The sequence below is a fragment of the Pangasianodon hypophthalmus genome, chromosome 16 (genome assembly GCF_027358585.1).
Source record: "Pangasianodon hypophthalmus isolate fPanHyp1 chromosome 16, fPanHyp1.pri, whole genome shotgun sequence".
Lineage (NCBI taxonomy): Eukaryota > Metazoa > Chordata > Actinopteri > Siluriformes > Pangasiidae > Pangasianodon > Pangasianodon hypophthalmus.
Window position 1 is genome coordinate 1,542,355 of NC_069725.1, and position 23,890 is coordinate 1,566,244.

Genomic DNA, 23,890 nt, shown 5'->3' on the forward strand with positions numbered 1-23,890 from the left:
TTAGGTGGCTAAGAACCTTTAATTATTCAGTGAACCCTCGAATGACCCTTGAAGAACTTTTTTTTTAATCAAGATGCTTGACAGATCATTTAGAGTTTGTACCTCACTTGACCAAATACTACATACAGTCTTAGAAAAAAAAGGTTCTTCAAGGTTTCACTGGATAATAATTAGTTCTTAGCATCCAAAAATGGTTCTACTTGGAAAACATTTTGTTGTAGGATTATACATAGAACCTTTAAGAGTGCCTTTGTACTATTTTTTAAGTTGTGAGCCCCAAAAGGTTCTATGTAAACCCTACAACAAAGTGTTTCCCTATGAGAACAGTTTCTAAGTAGAACCCTTTAAGAAAGCTAAGAACCCTTAATTATCAGAGAACCCTTAAACATCCTTTAAGAGTGTACCAAGTAGTAAGAGAAAAATGTTAAACTCCTGACAGGTTCTAGATATTGAGAAGTATAATGAATAATGAGCAATAATTTGGAGCTTGTACCACAAACTTACCCAGTTAGAAACAAAAGGTTCTTCAAGAGTTCTTTAAGGATTCATTGGATAATTAAAGGCTCTTATCTTCCAGAAAAGGTTCTACTTGGAACACAGATAAGAAATCACTAGGATGTAGGGTATTTACACAGAAACTTCCCTCAGATGGAAAACTGAAGAACTCTTAACGGTTCGAACGTTTTAACCGTGTGGTATTATTGCATCTCTAATTCCTACAAAGCCAGTCTGCCAGCTCGAGTCTTCTCAGCTCCAGCTCAGAGTGATCTCATGGTTCCTCATGGTTCCTAATGGTTCTTGATCTAAAGAACCTCCCAGCATGCCAGCAGTGTGTTCACCTCTGACAGCTTCCACTGGAAAGAGAGAAAGAGAAGTGAAACGGAAAATGCACAGTGACAGGAAGCAAATTGATGTGAAGTGGGCGGGGCAAGCAATGGAATAAATTAGCATAATTTGTAATAATGAGCATAAAAATATGAACTGCAACAAAGTTGAGACTACCAGAGAGAAGGCAAATCTTCGCCAGTCCACTCATCGCCCACATGGTTAGAGTCATGAGAACACTGTTGTTACGCAACAAACTAGCTAATAATTGAATTATTGAGGATAATGATTATTTAGCTAGCTAATATCTTTTATTTCCACAATGTAACTGCAGAAGGACTTTGGAAATGAGATCATCAGGAACATCAACATTTCTCTCAGATGTTTTGATAAATGACTAAGATACAATTTTGTAAGACTAAAATGACACTGTAGTCACACTTAGCGTCAACAGCAGCCCAACTTTTCAAATTCCAAAAAGGAGAATACCATAAGAGTGGAGCGTTTATGTATGAATTTTATTGTCTTTGGGATGACTGCTGCTTTGATCCATAATTCAACAACAACAACAACAACAACAACAACAGGGCATTAATTTGAATGTCTCAACAAAGACTCCATCATTGTCCCGTCAGAACACATACAGTCAAAAAGGGTTAACTTACAGCAATCATCCCCTCTGCCTTTCACATGTCTGCTTCTGCCATTTCTGCTCTGTTTCCTCCTCCTCCTCCTCCTCCTCCTGAGGTCGGTCTTTTCATTCCTGTTCCACGGCAAGGTCTTTTGAGGGAACCTAGAGCCAAAAATTACTCCTCTGGTTTAATTGGCATTATCATTTTAGCTTTCTGACAGAGATGGATCGCTGCTAGCCCACCAGACCGCCGCTGTCAGGAAGGGGGGTCTAAAGAGGTGTGAGGGAGAGACAGAAAGAGCGAAAGATGAGATGAATCTGTCTACAGGTGAGAGATTCAGGGAGCAACGAACCAGAAAGCAGAACTTTACTACAAAGTTTTAATTCAAAGTGAAATCTGTCGAATCGTCTACAGTTACACCATGTGTAGCTAAACATATAATATTTTCAAATTATTTGACAAATTTCCAAAATATTTACACATTCAGAGACAAAAAAAGTATTTTAATGTCATTAGAAACACGTTTCTTGATAACACCTTCTTAAAGTTAGTGTTCATAGAGCTACATAACACCTACATAAGCACTTCATAAACACTGACCTACATGTAAACACACATCTGCTGCATATCCAACAGGCATCAGCTGTCTTAAAGACTGCTTTTTGTGAATTTGTGATGTTTTGTGGATTTTGATGTTGATAATGCCTGAGTTAATGTTGACATAAGGCTGTTATGACACTTTCGGGGTTGACTTACGGTTGAACCTCATTCGTAGCTTCATTTTTTGGTCATGAAGCAGCCCAAGAGAAAGAGAACCACAGTGGAAGCTGAAGAGTGAATGAAGAGCAAACAAGTTAGGAAGGAAGAGAGAGTTAGTGAGAAAGATGGAGTGAAAGTGAAAGAGGCAGGGATTAAGCAAGGGAATTAAGAGAGAGATAGAGAACGATGTGAGAGGAACGAGAGAAACATGGCTTGAGAGAGAGAGAGAGAGAGAGATAAGGATGGACAGAGGGATGGTGAGTTGAATGGAGAGAGAGAAGAAACAAGAGATAGAAAAGAGAGGGACAGTGAGAAAAAGTAGAGACGGATGGATGGATAGGGAGAGAGATAGAGAGAGATGAAAAAGTCAGTATGATGGGGTAAAAGAAAATGGAGAGAGGGATGGAAAGATGAATGGTGGGAGAACTGGAAAGAGATAGAAGGGAGAACAGGAAGTGCTGCATTAACGTAGCACCATAGCGCCGTATCGTAGCGCAGTAGCATCGTAGCAGCGTGTGAAGCTTCAGTGAGTGCTAACGAGGCGACTCGACCGCACTCTGCTCTATAAGTCAGCGTGTGAGTGGAATAAACAGGACCCCGTTATAGCTGCCCTTCCTGCCGCCTGAGCTCAATTACAGCCATGCAGAGCAGCGAGCCTCCCCAGAGCCTCCGAGCCCAGGGACAACTTTACCACATCATCACTCAGAAAAGCTGCTTTTACTCACTTTCATTACACAAACCTGAATCTGTCGTCTGTCCCCCACCCCATCTGTCTCACCCCCCACACCTGTCTCACTCCCTCACCTGTCTCACCCCCTCACCTGCCCCACTCACTGCTCCCTGCCTTCACACTCGCTTACAGAGTCTGATTTCATTTCCCATGAGTCACAGTGCAGTACCAATGTACAAGTTAACTGTGATTTTACAGAACGTGAGAAGTGAGAGAGAGATAGGGAAGTCACAGAAAGAAAGAAAGAAAGAAAGACTGAAAAGTGAAAAGGGGATGGAGAGATGGAAAAAAATGCAGAAAGAAAGAAAGAAAGACAGAAGAGGAAACAAATGAAGAGAAAAGGAGAGATATGAAAAATGGAGTGAAAGTAAAAGAGAGTAAAAAAAATATTTTAAAAACCTGCCAAATTAAGATGTTTAGAAATAAAATGCAACAAAAAGAAAAGAAAGCCAATAAGAAAGAATAAAAGAGACAGAGAAACAAAAAGAAAGACAGAGAGAGAGAGAGAGAGAGAGGAAAGACAGCAAAGAAGTGAGGAAGAGGAAGGGAGAGATAGAGAAAAAATACTGAGTGAAAGTGAAAGAGAGTAAAAAACATCTGCTAAATGGACATCATTTAGTATCTCGTGATATTCTCCAGAGAGAGAGAGAGAGAGAGAGAGAATGAAAGAGAGAGTGCTTAGAGAATGAGCGACTGATACAGATGTGGACAAACAGGCCGAGTGTGAGAGATGACAGAAGGATGAGGGGAGACGAGAGAGAACGGAGAGAGAGAAAGATGGAGGGATGAGGAGAGAGATTTGCTCTGTTCATGTCCTCTACTCCTTTACACCCAGTCGTCATTTGTTTGTGTGAATGGAATAAGAAAAATGAAAGCTGTTTGAGAGAGAAAGAGAGAGGGAGATAGGAAGAGATGGATAATAAAAATAGCGGAGTGCAGAGTGGACAGCAGTGAGTCGGGCATTACTCACTGGCTCTCGGAAAAATGCGCTGCTCGCTGCAAGACCATGCATCACCACCGGCCCAAAACTAATGGGCTGTCTCTCGCGTATTTACCTCCGACTGTTCACACACACACACACACTCACATTTATACTCGCATACTGTATCTGAAATCAAACACTCTGAATCTGTCTGCAATCTCCTGGTGTAAAATTACTCAGAGAGAGAAAACGAATCTGAAACAAACCGCCCTGCAAACATCTTCTTACTCCAGGAGGCCCATTCTGAATCTGAAGACAAGCTCCAACTGGAAGGCTTTGATCTTGTCAGTTTCATGGTCCACAAGAAACATGGCATCGCCACAAACACTAAGCAAAGGCAAGGCATCCAACCTAAAGTTCTTAACCATGCTCCAGAGAACTCCATCATTCAACAGTTGATTATAGAAGCTCTGGACCTTTTGCAAAGTCTACAATCCCCCTCCTGTTGAACTGGAAATGCCATCTCTCCACTTCATTGCTGCAAAATATTTGTATGTGGGGCTACTCTAACATGGACCAGAATAATCTTGCCATGAGAAACTGGGCTGAGGCTCAAAACCTCCACCTGCTCTTTGACAACAAAAATCCTTGTACCTTCTATACTGGTAGACATGGCACCTGGACCTGCTCAGACCTATTCTTTGTGTCCAACAACATCAGCAACCATTGCTCAAGACTGGTTCCCACTAAGTGCATCACCAACTACATCACGGTTGCACATCATCTCCATCTTCTACATCTCCAACCTCTGCTAAGACGAGGTAACTTTAGGAAGGCCAACTGTTCACTGAACTTAGCTGCAAGCTCACATTACGCTTTTGCCCCATGATCCATCAGGCAGTGAAGAACTCCATTCCAAGAGGCTGAAGAAACCCATATGCCCCTTGCTGAGACAAAGACTGTGATGAGCTCTACGAAGTGTACGAGAGCATCAACCATCATCAACTGCACTCAACGATCATCAACTGATGCTCAGTGCCTGAACCTCTTAGGCCAAAACAGACAACAGAGATGGGAGGAAGAAGTCAACAATATGGATTTCACCCATTCTAGCTGAAAGACCTGGAACACACTCAATAGTCCTGCCAGCAGAAGCAGTCCAGCTAAGCCCTAGTCAGTCTCTGCCAACTCCATCAACTCAGTTATGGTCAACAATGGCAGGTGGAAAGACCACACCCCAGAGTCAAAGGCTTTCACCTGAGTCAACAAGTCAATGTTGTGATCAATGAGCTGATCAACACTCTACCAACACTCTAACCCAGCCCCCTGTCACAACCGTTATCTCTTGACAAGCTAGTGGAGATCATCAAGGCCTTCAAAAATGATAAAGCCTTACAGATCCATACTGACTTCCTGAAAAATATGAGCTCTGACACCATGAAGTGGCTTCAGACCTTCCTCAGCATTTGCCTTGAAACCAGCACTATTCCTTCAAGATGGAATAACATTATCATCACCTGACGATCCCAAGAGGTGCCGTCCCATCTCGCTCTTGATAGGAATTCCCACGCAGAGCCTGGGTCAACCTTAACCGCCTGAGATCCTGCACTGGCAGTACCCAGCAGTACCAATACCTTATGATTGGTACTGTCTTATCTTACTCTGACTCAGCTGTTTGGACATCTAGGGGAAGTTCTTTCCATCATCTAGGTGCCAGAACAGAGAAGAGCCTTGATGCAGGCCTTCCTTGTACCCTAATACTAGAAGATCAGAAGGAGTGTGCTGCAGTGTGGGGTGTGGTAAGTGCTTTAAGATAGGTGGGTACTGGTCCATTTTTTGCTTTGTAGGCAGTAGGTTGTCCATGGTTACCCCAAGGTTGCGTGCAGTGACAGAAGGTGAGATCTGAGAGTTGTCCAGGGAGATCACAAGATCCTGACATGGGGATGAATCACCTGGAATGAGCAGCAGTGCAGTTTTACTGGGATTAAGTTTCAGTTGATGAGCTGCCATCCATGATGAGATATCTGCCAGACATTCTGAGATCTGAGCGGAAACATGAGAGTCTGAGGGAGAGAATGAGTTGAGTGTCGTCTGCATAGCAGTGGTATGAAAACCCATGTGAGGATATGACCTCACAAAGAGATGGAGTTTAGAGGGAGAACAGAAGAGGAACAGGTACTGAGCCTTGTGGGACACCAGTGGAGATTCTGTATGGAGCAGATGTAGATCCCCTCCATGTCACCTGATAAGACCGACCCTCCAGGTAGGAAGCAAACCATTGCCATGCTGTGCCACCAATTCCAAGACTCACGAGGATGGACAAGACGGTCTTGTGGTTGACTTTGTCAAACACTGCTGAAAGGTCGAGGAGGATGAGAACTGATGACAGTCAAACAAAATTTAATAGAAGAAGGCTGAATAAAGACAAAACATTTTTAAATGAGGATTTCATTAATCGAAGGAAAAATGTTTTGCAGCACCTGTACCACCCATGTGAAAAACGAATTGCCCTTAAACTTAATAACTAGTTGTGACTTTAGCAGCAACAACTGAATAACCAAACGCTTCTGATAACCGGTAATCTCTCTAAGATGGAGAGATCGTTTATTAAGAAAATGTTTCCCCTTAATGCACTAGACGATGCTAATATTTAAATGTGGAACGCTAAAAACGTGGCCGCAACAGTGAGAAAGGAGGAGGGATGGAAAAAGAGAGAAAGAAAGAAAGAAAGTAGGAAAAAAAGAAAGAGAGGGAGCGAATGTTTAAAACAAGAGAGCACAGATAGAAGCGACTTGTCTAATTTATGTGGCCCGCAGGCGGAGGTGGCAGTGATACATGAGTTTGTTAGCCAATTGATAAAAGAGAGGAAATTTTTAAAAAGCATTCATCACAGCAGGATACGGGCGCCATACATCACCTATTTACAAATAACACAGCTAATATTTATCCTCAGAGCCGGGCAGTGTTCACTTCGAGCTAATTAGGACGACTGAAAAGCTTTCTTTAAAGAAAAAAAGAGCGAGAGAAAGAGAAAGAGAAAGAGAGAGAGTCTCAACTAAACAAAACATGCTAACACAAAGTAAAACAAAACGATGGCGATCTCTCTTCCTCCCTCGGCTCGCCGCTTTATTAAGTACTCGTCATGGATAAACGTTCTACTCTCGCAGGCCTTTTAGAGCTGCGCGTTCGCCGTAATGGACTCCTCCGAGCTGCAGGGGATTCTGGGTAATGCTAATGGGAAGCTTGCTGTTGAGTGCCGGCTTCCGAGAAAAGTGCAACGATCTCAGTGTTAATAAGTAGATAACAGTAATGAGCTGTGTGTGTGTGTGTTTACTGTTGTACGTTAAGTATTGATGTGTGTGTAGATGATGTAGGCAGTAATGTGAGATGTTGTCTGTTTATAATGTGTGTATGTGTGTGTGTGTGTGTGTGTGTGTGTGTGGTTGCACTTGCCTGGTGTAATACCTCACATTTAGTCTTTCAGGTTTGAAACATTGTGTGTCTTTTTTGTGCGACTTTCTTTACATATATAATCGTTTTTAGTATTGTAGGTAAAGATGTTTTTTGTTTGTTTAGTTGTTTTTATTGATTTTTTACAATTTCCTTACATATGGCATTTAGTCATTTTTGGGTTGTTGTTTTTTTTTAAATCTTTTTAATCTTGTACCCATAAGTTTTTTATTTGTTTGCTTGTTTTTTTAAATTTTATTTTATTTAATTGTTTTTTTTCACAAATTTCATTACATATTTAATTAGTTTTGGTGTTTAACCAACATGTTTGTAATTTTTAGTGTTGTACAAAGATATGATTTTTAATATAATTTAAATCTATTATTTTTTAAATTCCCTTTTTTGGAGTTTTACCGATATGTTGCACTTTTTTTCAATTTTCTTGCATCATTTTTTGTGTTGGAACCTGTTTTTTATTTTATTTTATTTTTCAGAATTTATATACATATTTAGTTGTTTGTTGTTTTTTTAATCACATATATTTTTGCTCAGGTTTTTTTTTGGCTTTGGAATTTCCTTGCATATTTATTAATCTTTTTCCTGTTGTACACATGCTGTCTTTTCTTTTCTTTTCTTTTCTTTTTTCCCCCTTACATAATCAGTTGTTTACATAATCAGTTTACCCACTTTTTTTTAACTTTTTTTTAGTTTTTAACATTTATTTACATTATTTAAATTTATTTACATATGTAATCTTTTTTAGTGTTGCACCTAGTGTGTGTGTTTTTTTTAAATGAATTTCCTTAAATAATTGAAAAATTACTCCGCTTGTATGTGGCATGTTAGTTAGCATTTTTATTAAACCATAAAACATTTTTCTAAACTAAACTGTTTTGAAACTTGCTTTATATTAATTAAGAAGAAGTGAAGAAGACAGAATTAATACGACACAAACGACTCGATCATCAGAACATTTAAACCCCTTCGAATACTTCACGTACTTGGTCTGTTATTCTTATTATCCTTTAATTAGTTCGTCTTTTTATCCATTGTTACCTGATTTTTCTAAAAACTTTTACAGTGAAATAAAAATGTTATTTTGTCTGGTGTGGAGTTGTTCCATTGTGTTTTAGTGTATTTAGACTTTTTCAGTTATACATTCAGGTATCTTTTCTTTTAAATTTTGTCTCCTCGAACAGGAATGTTTTTTCTTCTGCGGTATTTTATCTTCTCAGGCGTAACAACAAGTACTTTGTCTTACTTTGGTGTCATTTCCAGATGTTTTTGTCTTTTGTAATGATTATTCTGGCATTCTGTCATATATTTAGCTATTTTTTTGGTAGAAAATCTCAATCATTTTGTTATTTTTTAGATTTTATTCCCAGAGTAATAGCACATTTTATCTTATTTTGATCATATAACACCTCAGGCATGTTTGTCTTTTCAGCCTTATTTTTCTCTTTTTCCTCTGACGCTCCAGATATTTCCATTTTCTATTTTTTTTGGTGTTCTATCCAGACATTATGTCTATTTTGTGTCCCGAGTCTTCCGGAGGATTCCCTCTGTAATCCTGTGGAACGCCCAAACACCCCCCCCCCCCCCCCCACCACCCCTCCCTCCCTCCCTGTGATGCGGCGGTGCTTTAATTCATGCTTGCTTTAAGCAATCCTCATGTTTCACGGATCTTTTATCTTTTTCATTTTGCGTTAGCTACTCCGATCACACGTGTGGGACGTTTTGAACCGAGCGGTTGATATTTGATTATCAATTCCCATTTGAGCAGCTTTTACTCCTCACACCTCACACACTCCATCAACATGCTGCTTAAAAGTGAAAAAAAAAATCACCTTTCGTTTAGAAAACCAATAAAAAATTCCCATCAGTAAATTGTAAACAGCTTGCAAACAAATGAGTGTATAAGCGTAAGAAATGAGGAAATACAGAGGCTCGGGGTTGTGTGTGTGTGTGTGTGTGTGTGTGTGTGTGTGTGTGTGTGTGTGTGTGTGTGTAGCGATTGCTATCCCAGACGGATGGTCCGTACGGTGCTGTGTGTTTATTTAGCGACGGCAGCGACGCAGGAAGATTTGTTATCCCTCGGCGTTCCAGAGTTTTTCACATTGCTCCACATCCTGGGGAACATACTTCATCTCCGCATCCCGCAATTCCCAAACACATTTATTTACCGGCCTTATTCTCCGACAAGTCACACACACACACACACACACACACACACACACACACACACACACAAACATGCTCTTTCATTCTCATACAGTTCATAGTTATGGTAGAATACATAATATCACCATACATGAAGATGTTTTCTGTTTTCATTTGTTCCTTCTGTTTTTCTTTCTTTCTTTCTTTCTCATCTTCTCTCTATATTCTATTTCTTCCTTTTTAATGTCTTGAATTTTTTATTCTTTCTTTCTTTCTTCTGTTTCTCTGACTCTTTTTTACTCTTGCTTTCTCTCTTTCATGTTCTCTCTTCTTTTTTCTCTCAGTTTTTCTGTCTGTTTTTCCAATTTTTTCATTCTCTTCTTTGTTTCATTTGTTCTGTTTTTGTTTGTTTGTTTCTTTCTTTCTTTCTTATGTCACTCACTTATTCTCCATCTCTCCCTCTCCGTTTACTTTTCTGTCTCTCTCATATGTTCCCCATCTCTCTTTCTTTCTTTCTTTCTCTCATTCCCTTTATTAGATAGATAATATCACGATACACAATATGACAATATTTAGTTTGGAGCAAAAAGCTCACACATAAAATGATTATTCAAATCTGTTTGGTCTTTTTAATTATGATCATCATAATTATTATGATTAATTAATTAATTATTATGATTCTTGTATAATTATTTGCCGCCTCTTTGTGGTTTGTCTGAATCTCTTTTATAAATCTTAGATGAACTTTAAGGAATAAAACACTCGGTGTCGGGATGTTTCAGTAAAGCACTGAGTGGTGTGATGGGGCGGAGTTACTCTTACCACCCTGAGGTTGATTATTTTCCTGTAACAGCACGTCCCCAAGTGTTTTATTCCTCTTACACCGCAGCAGTTATCATTTTTAATAATTAAAGAATATGTTTAACGTTGTGTGAGTTTTATAAATTGAAAATTAATCAACATTTTCTGACCAATCACTATCCAGAATTCAACACTCCACCTCTCTCTCTCTCTCTCTCTCTCTCTCTATCTTTCTCTCTGTCTCTCTCTCTCTCTCTCTTTCTCTCTGTCTCTCTCTCTCTCTTACTCTTTCTCTCTCTCTCTCTGTCTCTCGCTCTCCCGTTCTGTTATTCTTCAAATCTAAATTGAGCTTGGCAGAAACTCAGCTACTTAAAGTAAACTGAGAGCTCTGTTCGCACCCTAACCTCACTTGTCAAAGTGTTAATGTCCCCACACACACACACACACACACACACACACACACACACACACACACACACACGCATCCATCCTGTCGACTTCCATCTCCCTGTGTGTATATGTGTATTATAATTCTGTCAGGCGTGTTAGGGCAGTTTGCAGACGTGAGCAGTTAGTGTGACTCGCACGTCCTCAGGGCTTCTGTTCGTCACACCTCGTGGCAGTGTGTGTTTGTGTGTATGTGTGTGTGTGTTTGTGTATGTGTATATGTGTGTGTGTGTGTGTGTGTGTGTGTATGACAGGGAGAAAGAGAGAGAAACAGACGTAATTCACTTCCCCTACCTTCTTCTCTAAGATGTCTTCTTGTGTCTTCTTGAGACGGATGAAGGAGAGAAGACAGAGAGATAACGGTGTCTCTGAGAGAGAGAGAGAGAGAGAGAGAGAGAGAGAGATCCCAGTGTCAGCATTCACATCACTCTTTAGGTTGCATTTCTTTCTTTCTTTCTTTCTTTCTTTCTTTCTTTCTCCCTATATTCTATATCTTCCCTTTTTGTCATTATCTTGCCATTTTCATTCCTACTTTTGTCATTCTTTCTCTTTCTTTCTCTTTATCTTTCTTTATTTTATTTCTCTGACATTCACTCTCTTTTTCACTCTTTCTTATGTTCTTATTACTATTCTCTTTTCTCTCATTTTTTTCACTGTTTTTGTCTTTCTCCTTTCTATTTTCTCATTCCTTCTGTTTTTTTTTCTTTATTTCTTTCTGTCTTTCTTTGTATTTTTATTTCTTTATCTTCCATTCATAACGTCTTGCGATTTTTCATTCTTTCTATCTACTTTTGTCCGTCTTTCTTTTTCTTTGTTTTTCATTTGTTCTTAATGTTTTTGTTTGTTTGATTGTTCCCTTCTTTCTTTCTTTCTTTCTTTCTTTCTCTCTATGTGGCAATTAAACACAGAAATCACATATATTTTTAGTTAAAAATAGAGGAGGGCTCAGACAGCGATATCTTCCCTGCAGAGATGAAAGAAAGAAACTCGTCTGACTGTCTGCGTCTGACTTGCACACAACACGCACGCACGCACACAACACACACACACACACACACACACAGTGAACATGAGTATGAGTATGAGAAGTATCCGTGCCAGTGAGGACTCAGTGGAGTGGATTGTGTAAGAGCAGCGATATGAAGAATGAAACCACTGAAGTCATTAAATAAACAGCTAACATCCATGCATCAGAGACTCTTTTAACTGTAAAATACATTTCAACAACCCCTTCCGAACATAATCCAGTATTTCAAATATAAATTCAAATGTATAAAGACAACGATTCAATATTTGACGTTACTACTATTATGATACAATACAAAACAATTTTTGATTATTAAGGCAATGAATCGACATTAATATCACTGAATCTGCTACAGTACAATCCAATATGATATGACACAATGTGATACGTTATGATATGATATGATACGATAAGATACAATACAGTACAATGCGATATGATAGAGTACGATATGATACAATTTGATATGATACAATACGATATGTTACGATATGATACAATGTGATACGATACAATGTGATACGATACAATACAATACGATAAAATATGGTATGATATGATACGATACAATACGATATGATTGCAATACGATATAGTATGATATGATAAAATATAATATGATACAATATGATACGTTACAATATGATATAATGCGATATGATACAAGATGATACAATACGATACAGTACGATATGATAAAATATTATACGATACGTTACGATACGATCCAATACAATATGATACAATTTGATATGATAAAATATAATATGATACGATACGATACGTTACGTTACAATACGATCCAATACGATACAATACGATATGATATAAAACGATATAATACGATATGATACAATACGTTACAATTTGATATGATAAAATATGATATGATACAATATGATACGTTAAAATACGATACAATACGATATGATATAAAACGATATGATATAAAGCGATATGATGTGATACACTACGATACGATACAATGCGATACGACACAAAACGTTTTTGATTATTAAGGCAATGAATCGACATTTGACATCGCTGAATCTGCTAAGACATGACATGTGACCAACTAAGCTCAGAATCAGAGGTACCATTAATTCATGAATGATGATGGCGTAGAGCAGGATTATTTTATAGTCGCAGAGTTACGGCCAAATCAGTTTACTGGCCTGTTAAATTATTTACATATTTACATATAAAAATATTTTTCACACACCAGTTATCTGTTCGTTTCCAATAATAATCTGATTATAATTAATTATATTGAATAATAATTGATTAATGATTGTTGCCTATTAAATCGTCGGACCGTGTCATTTATACGCGACTTGTATTTGAGTTATCGAGTTTTGGATTAAACTTATTCAACTCAAGTAACCAGTCAAACAAGCTAATCGTATAATAAATATAACAACTCAGTAAATACACATTATAAGTTTGATAATAACGGGTTGTGATTTTCACCGCGGTTCCTCAAACAGCAGATCGACCAAACCACAAATACCCCACAACATCCCCCCGACCCTCAAACTCCCCACCTCCTCCACCTCCTCCTCCTCCTCCACCCCCAGCCTGGGGTCATCCATCATGGCCGCCGTGGAGCCCGAGGCCTGCAGGACGCCAGCGGCTCTTTGTGCGAACGAGTGTCGGATCAGCAAAAGTCTATTAAAGGCTGGTGGGCTTTTCACCAGCTATTGGCAGCGGGTCAGTGACTCGGGCTCTGTGCTCTCCTCCACTCTCCCTCGCTCTCCTCCGCTCTCCCTCGCTCCACTCTTTGTGCCCTGACACAGATCCCAGCAAGATTAATGATTTTTAGCAGCCATTCTCCCTCTCCCTCTCTCTCTCTGTCTCTCTCTCTCCCTCTATCTCACTCTCTCTCTCTATAACCTCCATTTCACATCTGTTATCAGCCAACTCGCTGTTTATCCCTCCGTCTGTTTTTTTTTTATCGCCATATTTCACTTACGCTCTTCCAGAATGTTTGGTGCTCATTTATTTTGCTCTATATCCTTTCTTCCTTTCTTTCTTTCTTTCTTTCTTTTCAGACATGTTATGAGCTCACTTGTCATACCTGCACCCTTTTGGCTGTTCTCACACCTATTTGTCTGAATTAGAGGGAAATTTAGCGCAGTTTGGGTTTCGAGCTGCACGTAATTCAGTGAATGAAAAACCAAGAAAGTGATCTGAGATGTGTGTAGGGCTGAAAACATCTTCTTAAAACTCTTTACCAAAACAAACCTTTACCAACGAAGTGTGTAGAAATCATTAAATTCAGCTGAGCATGTAACCGACGTTCAATAAATGAGTAGATTTTATATCAATATATTTTTAAAAAGATTTTATGTATCACATACAGAGTTTATTTACTCAACTCTCCAGAACACACAGCATTTCTGCAGCGCTACAGATCTGTCCTCTGGCTCAGTTTAGCAGGAAAGTTTCACTTGGAAAACAATCAACAAAAAATCAACGCAACGAAAAACACACATCATGTTTGATTTACTTCCTGTACTCGAGTTGGAATCACTTTCTCACTACAGTTCGCTTGTGTGGCCACCTCGCTCAGACGCTCTCGGACCCGAGTGTGTTGTCACCTGCCTATAGAACCGCACTGTGTGAGGGAACACACCAGGGTTCTGTATACACACACACTAAACACGGCATCTGCAAAAGCAACATACAAACCCTTTATCTCGCTTGGTGTGTTTTAATTGTATGTATATAATTGTTATATAATTGCAAGGCATCTCACTACATAGGCAGCACTTTTGGTCACAAATTGTATTTTCTCACAGTTAAAACTTTCAGAAGCCAGTTATCCCTTATTTGATGATATCATTTGTGACACGGAAAATCAAACCATCGGTCCAACCAAAGCTCTTAGCTAAGTAACAGTTATACTTGTTTTTATAGATCACATAATGCCGAACCAATTTAAAACTTGACCAACTAATTTAAGTTTCTAATTTAACTCTCACAGTATCATAGCTTATGTAGCTACAAGTAGCAATAATACGAGCTAATTTTTTTTAGTAGCTACATTTTTAATTAAAGCTCATAACTCCGATTTTCCGAACTTCAAACCAAGAAAACATCCCCTCATTTTGAACTTCCTACGCAGAAAGTCTCCTCCACCCTGAGTTCAGTACATGAAATCATATCAACATGGCCGTTCACATCATCAATAGTTAAAAATAAAAAAAAAAAAAATCACTTCACTATTTTAAATGGGTTTATCGTAGTATTTACTTTAGATCAGTTAACATAGACGTAGTAGTGGTTAAATCTATAACACGGATTATGCAGTTCACTGTCTGAGAAATTAAACGTACGTTAGCTGGCTAGCTTGTAGCTAACAAACACACGTTTTTATTGATGCTCCATGTTTTTCCTCTACTTCATTGTTTGAAAACGCAGAGCTTGAAACTTCCCACTTCTGAGTTAAAGTCAAATGCAGCATAAATAGCATGACAGTAGCTGAGCTATTTCTTTTGTAGAAAAAAATAAAGCAGCTTGTATAGTTGATAGCTACATATTTTTAAAAACCCAACAGCAGTGTAGCATGACAAAAATAGCTAGCTAGATATTTTCAGAAATTAACTGAAGAGTAGTGAAGTGAGTCTCTGTATCTGTCTTTTTTTAACAATATTCTTTTAACGATGTTCTTTGTTTCTAAAGGCATACACTTTAGAAAACATGTACCTATTCATTTTGTGTAATAAAGTAGCTGCACAATAAAATTTAAATATCACAGTTGCTCAGTTTGACAAACTAGCTTCCTTGTAGTTAGCTACTTTTTTTTAGTAGCTTTTAGCATAGCTAGCTGCATATTCCAAGCTAATTTGGCTGTAGTTTAGCTACTTTATTTTATAGCTTGACAAGTTATAATTTCAAAGTAGCAATTGCTCAAAGTTGTACCATGTTTAAACTTGACCAACTAATACAGTTGTGACATCACAGCTTATAGCGAGCCACTAATGCTAACTTGCTAGTTTAATTAGGCTTAATTTAGTTAGCTATGTTAACCAGGAAATAGCTACCACTGGTTCAGAAACCATCATCTGAAACTTCTAGACTGTGAGATCGAAGACTACTTTCTCCATCCTAGATCACATTAAAGAGAACCATTTTAATCAAAATCTATAAATAATATTGCTCTGTCTCTTCTTTGCTAATCCATTCGCTAATGTTTATGTGACGTGACACAAAAACCATGCCTTTAGTTTCCCTTTAATCTTGAGCCAAAAAATTTATTCTCTGAAACACAAGCTTCTGAGCAGACGTCCACCATAAACTCAAAAATAATTTCTGCACCATAAAAGGGATGTTTTTCTCCCAAATAACTTCCACTACATGATGTACAACCAGAGATAGCAGCAGGACTGTTTTCATGTTTTCATGATTCCAAGCATTCATGAGTTATTTCTTTAATTTCTTATTAATCTGTATCTATAAAGCAAATAAAGAGATTGTTGTCTCTTTGCAACGTCGAGAGCATATGACTCTTATTCCAGCACCACAGAGGGAAACACTAACGGCAGCTTAATGTTGCGCTACATCATCGCTGAGTTGCGTGATGCAGAGGTTCTCATGTGAAATTCCACCGAGCTCAGGCAATGGAAAACTGGGCCATGTGTAGAGAAAATGCGTTTTAGATGAGCTAAGGTAAAGTAATGGAAAACTGGGTCATGTAAAGTAGAGATTTAAAGTGGTAGTGTGTCGAAAAATGAAATGTACGCGTGTGGATTTCCCGATTAGCTCAAATGAACAAGCGCTAAATCACACGTCTAACTCACAACACACTCGTCTAGAAGTGGTTCAGTACCTTAAACAAATATTTATGAAATGTTTTTCTTCTTCAGAAGATTATTCAGACAGGGGGCGTGGCCTGACGTTTGAAGGCGTAACCATATTAGTAATTTGATTCACACATTTATCATTAATACAGATTAATTCGGTTATTCCGAGGCATGTGTTTCTCGAGGTTTGTTTCTTGTTGCTGAATTCTTACTGCCACATTCGCATCTTGTTCATTTGTGTGTGTTTTAAAACAGTTTATTGTAAAATGGAAACCCGACTACTTAGTGTATAAGGAAGCTGGTTCGCTCTGGGGTTGATTCCATTTAATTACGTTTCTCTGCTTGGGGGCGGAGCTACAAGAGCCTTGCGGTAAAATAGTGAATTTTCCAGGCCTTGGTCTTCCAGCCTGGTCGCACTTGCTGTGTGTTTGTTCTCGGCTCTTGGCGCTGTGTGTTCCGCTGCTGCTGTTGAGACTTCCTTGCCAATCACAATGCCCAGTGGCATTATGTATGGGTGTAGATTGTGGATGGGGCAGTGACATCAGCATAGTGGCATCAGTTTGGTGGTTGTATCACCATTGTGGCTTTCGCTTGGTTTCATCAATGTAGTGGGATTAGCTTGGTGGCTTCAGCTTAGTGGCATTGGAGTGGTAGCATTGGGTCAGTGGCATTGGCATGATAACACTGGATTGGTGGCATCACTGTGGTACCAAGAGTTTGGTGGCATCGGCTTGCTGGCATCAACATGGTGACATCAGCGTGGTGGCATCGGCTTGGCGGTATCAACTTGGTAATATCACCATGGTGGCATTGTGTAATGGTATCGGCTTGGCGGTATCAGCTTGGTAGTATCGGCTTGGTGGCATTGTGTGGAGGCATCAGCTTAGCAGTATTTGCTTGGTGGCATTGTATAGTGGCATCGGCTTGGTAGTATTGGCTTGGTGGCATTAGTGTGACATCAGTCAGGTGGCATTGGCTTGGTGGCATTAGTGTGACATTAGTGTGGTGGCATCGGATTTGTGGCATCAACATGGTGACATCACTGTGGTGGCATTGGCTTGGCGGTATCACCTTGGTAATATCACCATGGTGGCATTGTGTAATGGTATCGGCTTGGCGGTATCAGCTTGGTAGTATCGGCTTGGTGGCATTGTGTGGTGGCATCAGCTTGGTAGTATTTTCTTTGTGGCATTGTATAGTGGCATCGGCTTGGTAGTATTGGCTTGGTGGCATCAACATGGTGACATCACTGTGGTGGTATCACCTTGGTAATATCACCATGGTGGCATTGTGTAATGGTATCGGCTTGGAGGCCTCTGTTGATGGCATCAGCTTGGCATCAGTGTGGTGGTATTGTCTTGATGGCATTGATGTAGAGGCATTGTTGTGGTGGTATGAGTGTGGTGACATTGGCATGTTGGCATCTTCTTGATGGCATCCACTTAGTGGTGTTGGCTTGGTAGTACTGGCTGGTGGCATCAGTGCGGTGGCCTTTTGGAATCTCTACTAACATTTCTGTCTTCGTTGGTTGCATTTGTGTTGTTTTTGTGTTGACTCAAATCAATAAAACTCATAATTATTACCAGTACATGCAGCTGTTTATGCACAAATAGTGTGTGATTGTTCCAGCATGCAGATTACGCAATGCTAACCTCAAGGCTTGATCTTGTCTCAGCTGTTAGCTACACTAGCTTTGTGTTAGCTCCAGAGCAAAACCACAGAAGCGAACTTCAGACGCTGAACATGTCTCGGCTGCTAGATTACATTTGTGGCTAAGAGGAAAGCGATTCTAGAAACATGAAAGTGATTTTGAAAGGGACTCATATTGAGTTTGTGTTTTCCATTTAGAAAAAGCTAAACTGCTCCTGGTTTATACGTGCATAATCGGCCGCTCGTTTTTTCATCCATTTGTTCAGCATGTGTGTGTTTAACGCATTGCACAGATCGAGATGCTCTGATGTGGCCATTTCTGTTCCTGAGCCTCTCGCTGCATGTGAAAGTTGTGGCTTCAAAGTTAGCGAGTGTAAAATGAATAGAGGACAGATGTGAGGAAAAACCCACGAAATGTTCTCGCTCTCCGTCTCTCGACTTATTCATCGACCTTTGTCTTTCTCAAGGAAATGTACTGAAATAATAGTCCTTATTTTTAATATGATAATAATTCTTTTTGAGTAAACTCTAATAAAGGCTTGTTAAGCTCCAATAAAATGCTGTAATTATCTGCTCAGAAAAATTGCATATTTATTCGTAAATCATTCGCAGGAGCGCTTACGCAAGAAACATGGTGTTCATGAACATCCAGTTAGCTGGGAAAAACCTTCCTATCCCACATTTCGCTCCTGTGTTTGTGTTAATTGTGTAAATTTGTTTAAAGTCTCACTAACATCGATAAATCGCCCGCAAATCGTATAATTGTTGGTGAGTTACTGCGATTTTATATACGGCTTAAGCTGTCCAGTTACTTATCATTTATTTATTTACATTACAAACCAATTTAATGATCAATTGCTTCATGTTAATGACGTGTCATTGAAGAAATCAATTCAATATCATTGGAGAAAGCAATTCCAAAACAAATCTTTACATTAAGACAAATAAGACTAAAAGTAATGGCGCCCTATAAAGTTAGTGTGTGTCTATGGTAGCTGATTCGCTGCAGTGGATGAGCTGCATTACTGGAAGCTTTAGTTCACACACCGTGCTCAGGAGGCGCTGTTTCTCCATTTAGTCGCCATTTTGTCGTTTTCAGCTCTCTTTGCCTTTTATGGAGGTTTGTAGATGTGGCTAAATAAGTAAATGCTGTAAACACGCTTGGTGATTTACAGCTGATCGGCATTTATCATCTAACAACATACAACATACAGCATACGCAGGTGTGTATGAAGAAAATCAGCTAAACGTTCTGTAAATCTGACAGGATCTGACAGAAATGTCAATGCCACTACATGAATAGCAACAAAGCAGCTTTACTGAAAACATGTAATGAGACGGTGATGTGAAAAATCCCGTGTAAGAGTGTTAAGAAAAAAAACAAAACAAAACGATGTGAGGCTCAAAAAATGGAAACCCAACCTGTTCTGGTGAACTCCATTAATATTCAATTTCTCTAGAAGGAGTTTGGAGTAGAGGACGAGTGTTAAGACTTTGAATAAAACTGTTTTGACATAAACAGAATAATAGATGAATACGAGAACGTTGAAGATAAGTATCACTGTCACATCCTCTGGCATCTGAACTGTGTGTTTTACACAAAATGACCACTAGGGGCGCTGGACTCTAGCAAATACCATTCAACATACACTTGTCCTGTGTTTTGGGTTTATGTGTGTGTGTGTGTGTGTGTGTGTGTGTGTTTTGGTCTCTTATTGATTTCCTTTTTTCATATTTATGAGGCGCTTTATTTGCACTTATCTTAGCCCCGGTTTTAAACACTTCCTGATCGATCCATGCCTGTTCGATGCTCTTAAAGGTAGATGCAGTTTACGCAATATTTTAATAATGGATGATTCAGCTGGAAGATCGATCCTATTCGAGTAAACAAGAATGTCTGAGCTGGCCGGTAAATATTCAGGCGCAAATTAAAGACTGTTCTGGATGGTTTATGGGAGGGATTTGTGTTTATTTTAACCTTCAGGATGAACTTTAAGAGTCGACATGAAGTTTGTTGGCACAGTCATTTCATCATTGTATTCAATCAGTGTTTTATTTTCCTTTCTTTTCTTTCTTTTCTAATTATTTAACATATGTATCAGTCTTTATACTTGCAGAATGAAAAGCTGCTCCGTGCATCCACTTTAACTCTATAAACACTCCATTATCCATATTATCACCTCAATATCTTAATTAAATTTAATATTAATCATTTCTCGTTCCTAGCTCATGGAGACGGCAGAGAAATATCCTCAGTAAGTTGATTCTCCTTTCACATTCACTCGATCCTGCATCTATGTTCGTATTTTTAAGCTAATTTATTAAAATTGTAAAAGATATCTGTGTTGCGTGTTTTCATTTGATCACACGTTTGTGTTTGTAAGTTACATCCAGGAGGAAAAATTCTTAATGTCTGTTCTTTCTGAAGAGACAAAAAAACAAGTAAAATCTTGTGGTTTAAACAGCTCCAATTGAATAAAAATATGAAAATGCATCTTGAAATGATTTTAATAAAATATTTCATGCACATTGAAACATCAGTCGTGTTTATAGTTCAGTTTAGTGTCGAAGAAATTGTGCTTTTTGAGCTAAATTGATCAAGAAAACCTCCAGAAAGGTCTAAGGCCTATTAAATGTTGTTGATTTATTGAACTCGAGTGCTTTTTGTGATTATTAATATCTTTAAAAAGCTTTTTTCTTGCCAATAAAGTGTAACTGAATTCTTTGCTTTTATTACAAATTGTACGTTATTTATTAAAGATTCATACACTGACATAAAGTTATTCACGAAAACCCAATTCTTGCATTTTTAATTATTTATATTTAGAAATATCCGTTCTTGTGCCCTTTGACCTCATCACTGAAAAACACTTCAGGAAAATAGACATAATCCTTCTTTTGTAATAATTTTATAAAAAATAAAACGTGCATGTTTGTTGTTTGTCTTTGTATTTGAAAGTATCTGTTTGGTTTAACTGGAATAAAATATAAAATATGAGAAAAACAAACAAACAAACAAACAAATATGAGAACAGAAAATAGGCCAGAAAACCTAAACCTCAACCATTTACATGAAATTTTAAAAATAAATTTATTATTTAAGTAACTCGACACAACAAGACGACTCGATTAACTCGATTAAATCATGTTTAACTTGCATTAAGCAGATTTATCTTGTGCTTTTTTTTTTTTTTTTTTTTTTTTTACATTTGTATAAACATCATTATGACATCATTAAACTCCTCTCGGTGTTAAAAACTCTCTTTTTCCTATTTACAGTAAAAAAAAAAAACATTTATTAATGAGAGGAAAGAGAAATTTTCAGTCTTACTTTTTAAACATCTCATTTTTTAAAAAAAAAAAAGAATGAAAGCATTACACATTATTTAGCTTTTTAAAAACCTTTCCATGAGTAAATCCAGCTAGCGGAGTGTGTCTGATCTGACGACAGCGCAGATTCTCCTGAGAGATGAAATACGTAGCGATCTGTGCATAATTTATGATTACAGTTATTCACATGCTTTTATCCAAAGTGAATTATACGTGAGGCAGAAGCGTATGCGTTGGAGCTCGGGGCTGTTAAAGGAGCAACGGTGAGACAAAAAGAAATAAATAAATAAAAATAAACGACACTAATAAGTGCTTGTAGTAAATAATTCAATTAATTTACTTCTTGTTGTGGGAAATAAGCTGAAATAAACGTTACGGTACTGATGTATGTTCTGTTTTTATATATGTTTTGTATATATTTTCCTATTTGCTTATATATATTTTAAACTATTACTTAAAATTACTTAATTTTTTTTTCTTTTGTAAACATTAATGCCACTTTATATCAAAGCACACAGAAATTTTATTGATTTCAGATATTTCATGTTTTCAATAAAAAATATATATATAAATAAAAATATTTTATTTTGCTACAGAGATTATTTGTATATTATTCAGCTTCAGGGATATCAGTGTTTCAAACACTTAATGTTGCCATAAATTGATAAAAACAAACAAACAAACAAACAAACAAACAGAAACGATATATTGTGCAAACTGAAGTCTGGAGGAACCTGAGCTCTGGGTGATGAGGATAAAAAAATTTATAAAAGAAATAATAATAATATAAAATCATAAAAATAAATAGATCACAAATTTGGAGTTCTAAAAGTGCTGAAAGTATTTAAAAAAATATTAGAAGCAATATCAAGAGAAAAAAATCTGACTCATGTGTAAGCAAGCAAACAAACAAACAAACAAATAAATAAAAATAAACAAATAAATAAGTGATGAAATATATAAATAAATAAAAAACAAATAAAAAGATAGATAATTAAATAAATAAATGTATTATCTAATGATTAAACAAATAATTAGACAACCAAACAACAAAACAACAAATAAACAGATAGATAAATAAATTTGTGAATAAATAAAGGAGTTGTTAACAAGCAAACAAAAAAATAAACAAATGATTAAATAGAGAAATAAACAAAGAAGCAAACAAACAGATCAGTAGATAAATGGATAAATACATAAATGAATGAGTAAATGAGTGAATAAATGAACATAAATAAACAAAATAAAGCAAATATGGTTAAATAATAGAAAAGAAGAAGAATTATTTTAATTAGGGGTTTTTAAAGGGAAAAAAAATAGATGCAGGAGAGATTAAAAATATAGATTGTATATGCAAATTTCAATTTTAATCTCTTATTTTTATTTTATTTTATTTTATTTTGAATATTTTTGGCACGAAACAAGACACTAACTGTAGCTCTGTTGTTCTCTCTCTCTCTCTCTTTCTCTCTCTCTCTCTCTCTCTCTCACACACACACACACACACACACACTCCTCTCATCTCCCTACGGTTTGATGAATGATCTGCTGAAGCTGTTCCTGTTAATCATTAGGCCTCTCTAAAGGGACACAAAGGGAAAAGGAGGAAAAGGAGGAAGCACTACATGATGTCAATCAGCTTTAAAAAAAAAAAAAATCTAATAAACACTTTGACGTTGCAGAAAGACGAATAAACTTTTTTTTTTTTTTTGTAGATCTTGAGAAAGTCTCTGGTTCTTACCTTCATGTCCAGGATTTAAACTGCTATATCCAACATTCAGGGGGGAAAAAAATCCACAATCCAGCGTCCTGTCCTGCGTGTGTTATAAATGAGTGAATAAAGAGAGTGTATGTGAGTGAGTGTGTGAGTGTGTGTGTGTGAGCGTGTGTGTGTGTGTGTGTGTGTGTGTATAAGGCCCGAGCCTGTACGCTGACGCCGCTGCAGTAACACAGCGCTACGTCGTCCTGCAGCAGGTCCACCCGGCGAGCGACTGCTCCATGCAGAAGTGCTGCAGCCGATTTTATTCCCGTTATCCATTCCTAAAAATTCGTAGGATGTGGAATCTCATTAGGAGAAGAAGCAACATCAACACTTTTCCTGCCCTGTCCATAAGCAACGCTAAGCAACGCACGCATCACTTAATAGATCATTAACCAGCAACGTGCTGCTGACACAGGGCTTTCCTTTACACATCTCCTCTCTCTGCTCCAGCCGACGCAGGACAATACCGACCCCGCGGTAATGCGTTCCTTTATTACTGCACTATTATTATCGCATTTATTACTGCACTATTATTATCTCATTTATTACTGCACTATTATTATCTCATTTATTACTGCACTATTATTATC

At 37.8% G+C, this 23,890-nt stretch overlaps 1 long non-coding RNA gene across 2 annotated transcripts; it reads right to left on the minus strand.

Moving 5' to 3' along the window:
• Positions 1 to 401: 401 nt before the first annotated feature.
• Positions 402 to 23,628, minus strand: LOC113545541 (uncharacterized). 2 transcript variants are annotated; one of them, XR_008304122.1, is made up of 4 exons: positions 23,280 to 23,628; positions 11,021 to 11,094; positions 1,491 to 1,618; positions 402 to 854 (listed from the first exon to the last, which is right to left on the minus strand). It is a non-coding gene; the product is annotated as an uncharacterized LOC113545541 (long non-coding RNA). The 2 variants fall into 2 exon arrangements; XR_008304123.1 differs by having other exon boundaries at positions 1,491 to 1,726.
• Positions 23,629 to 23,890: the final 262 nt, after the last annotated feature.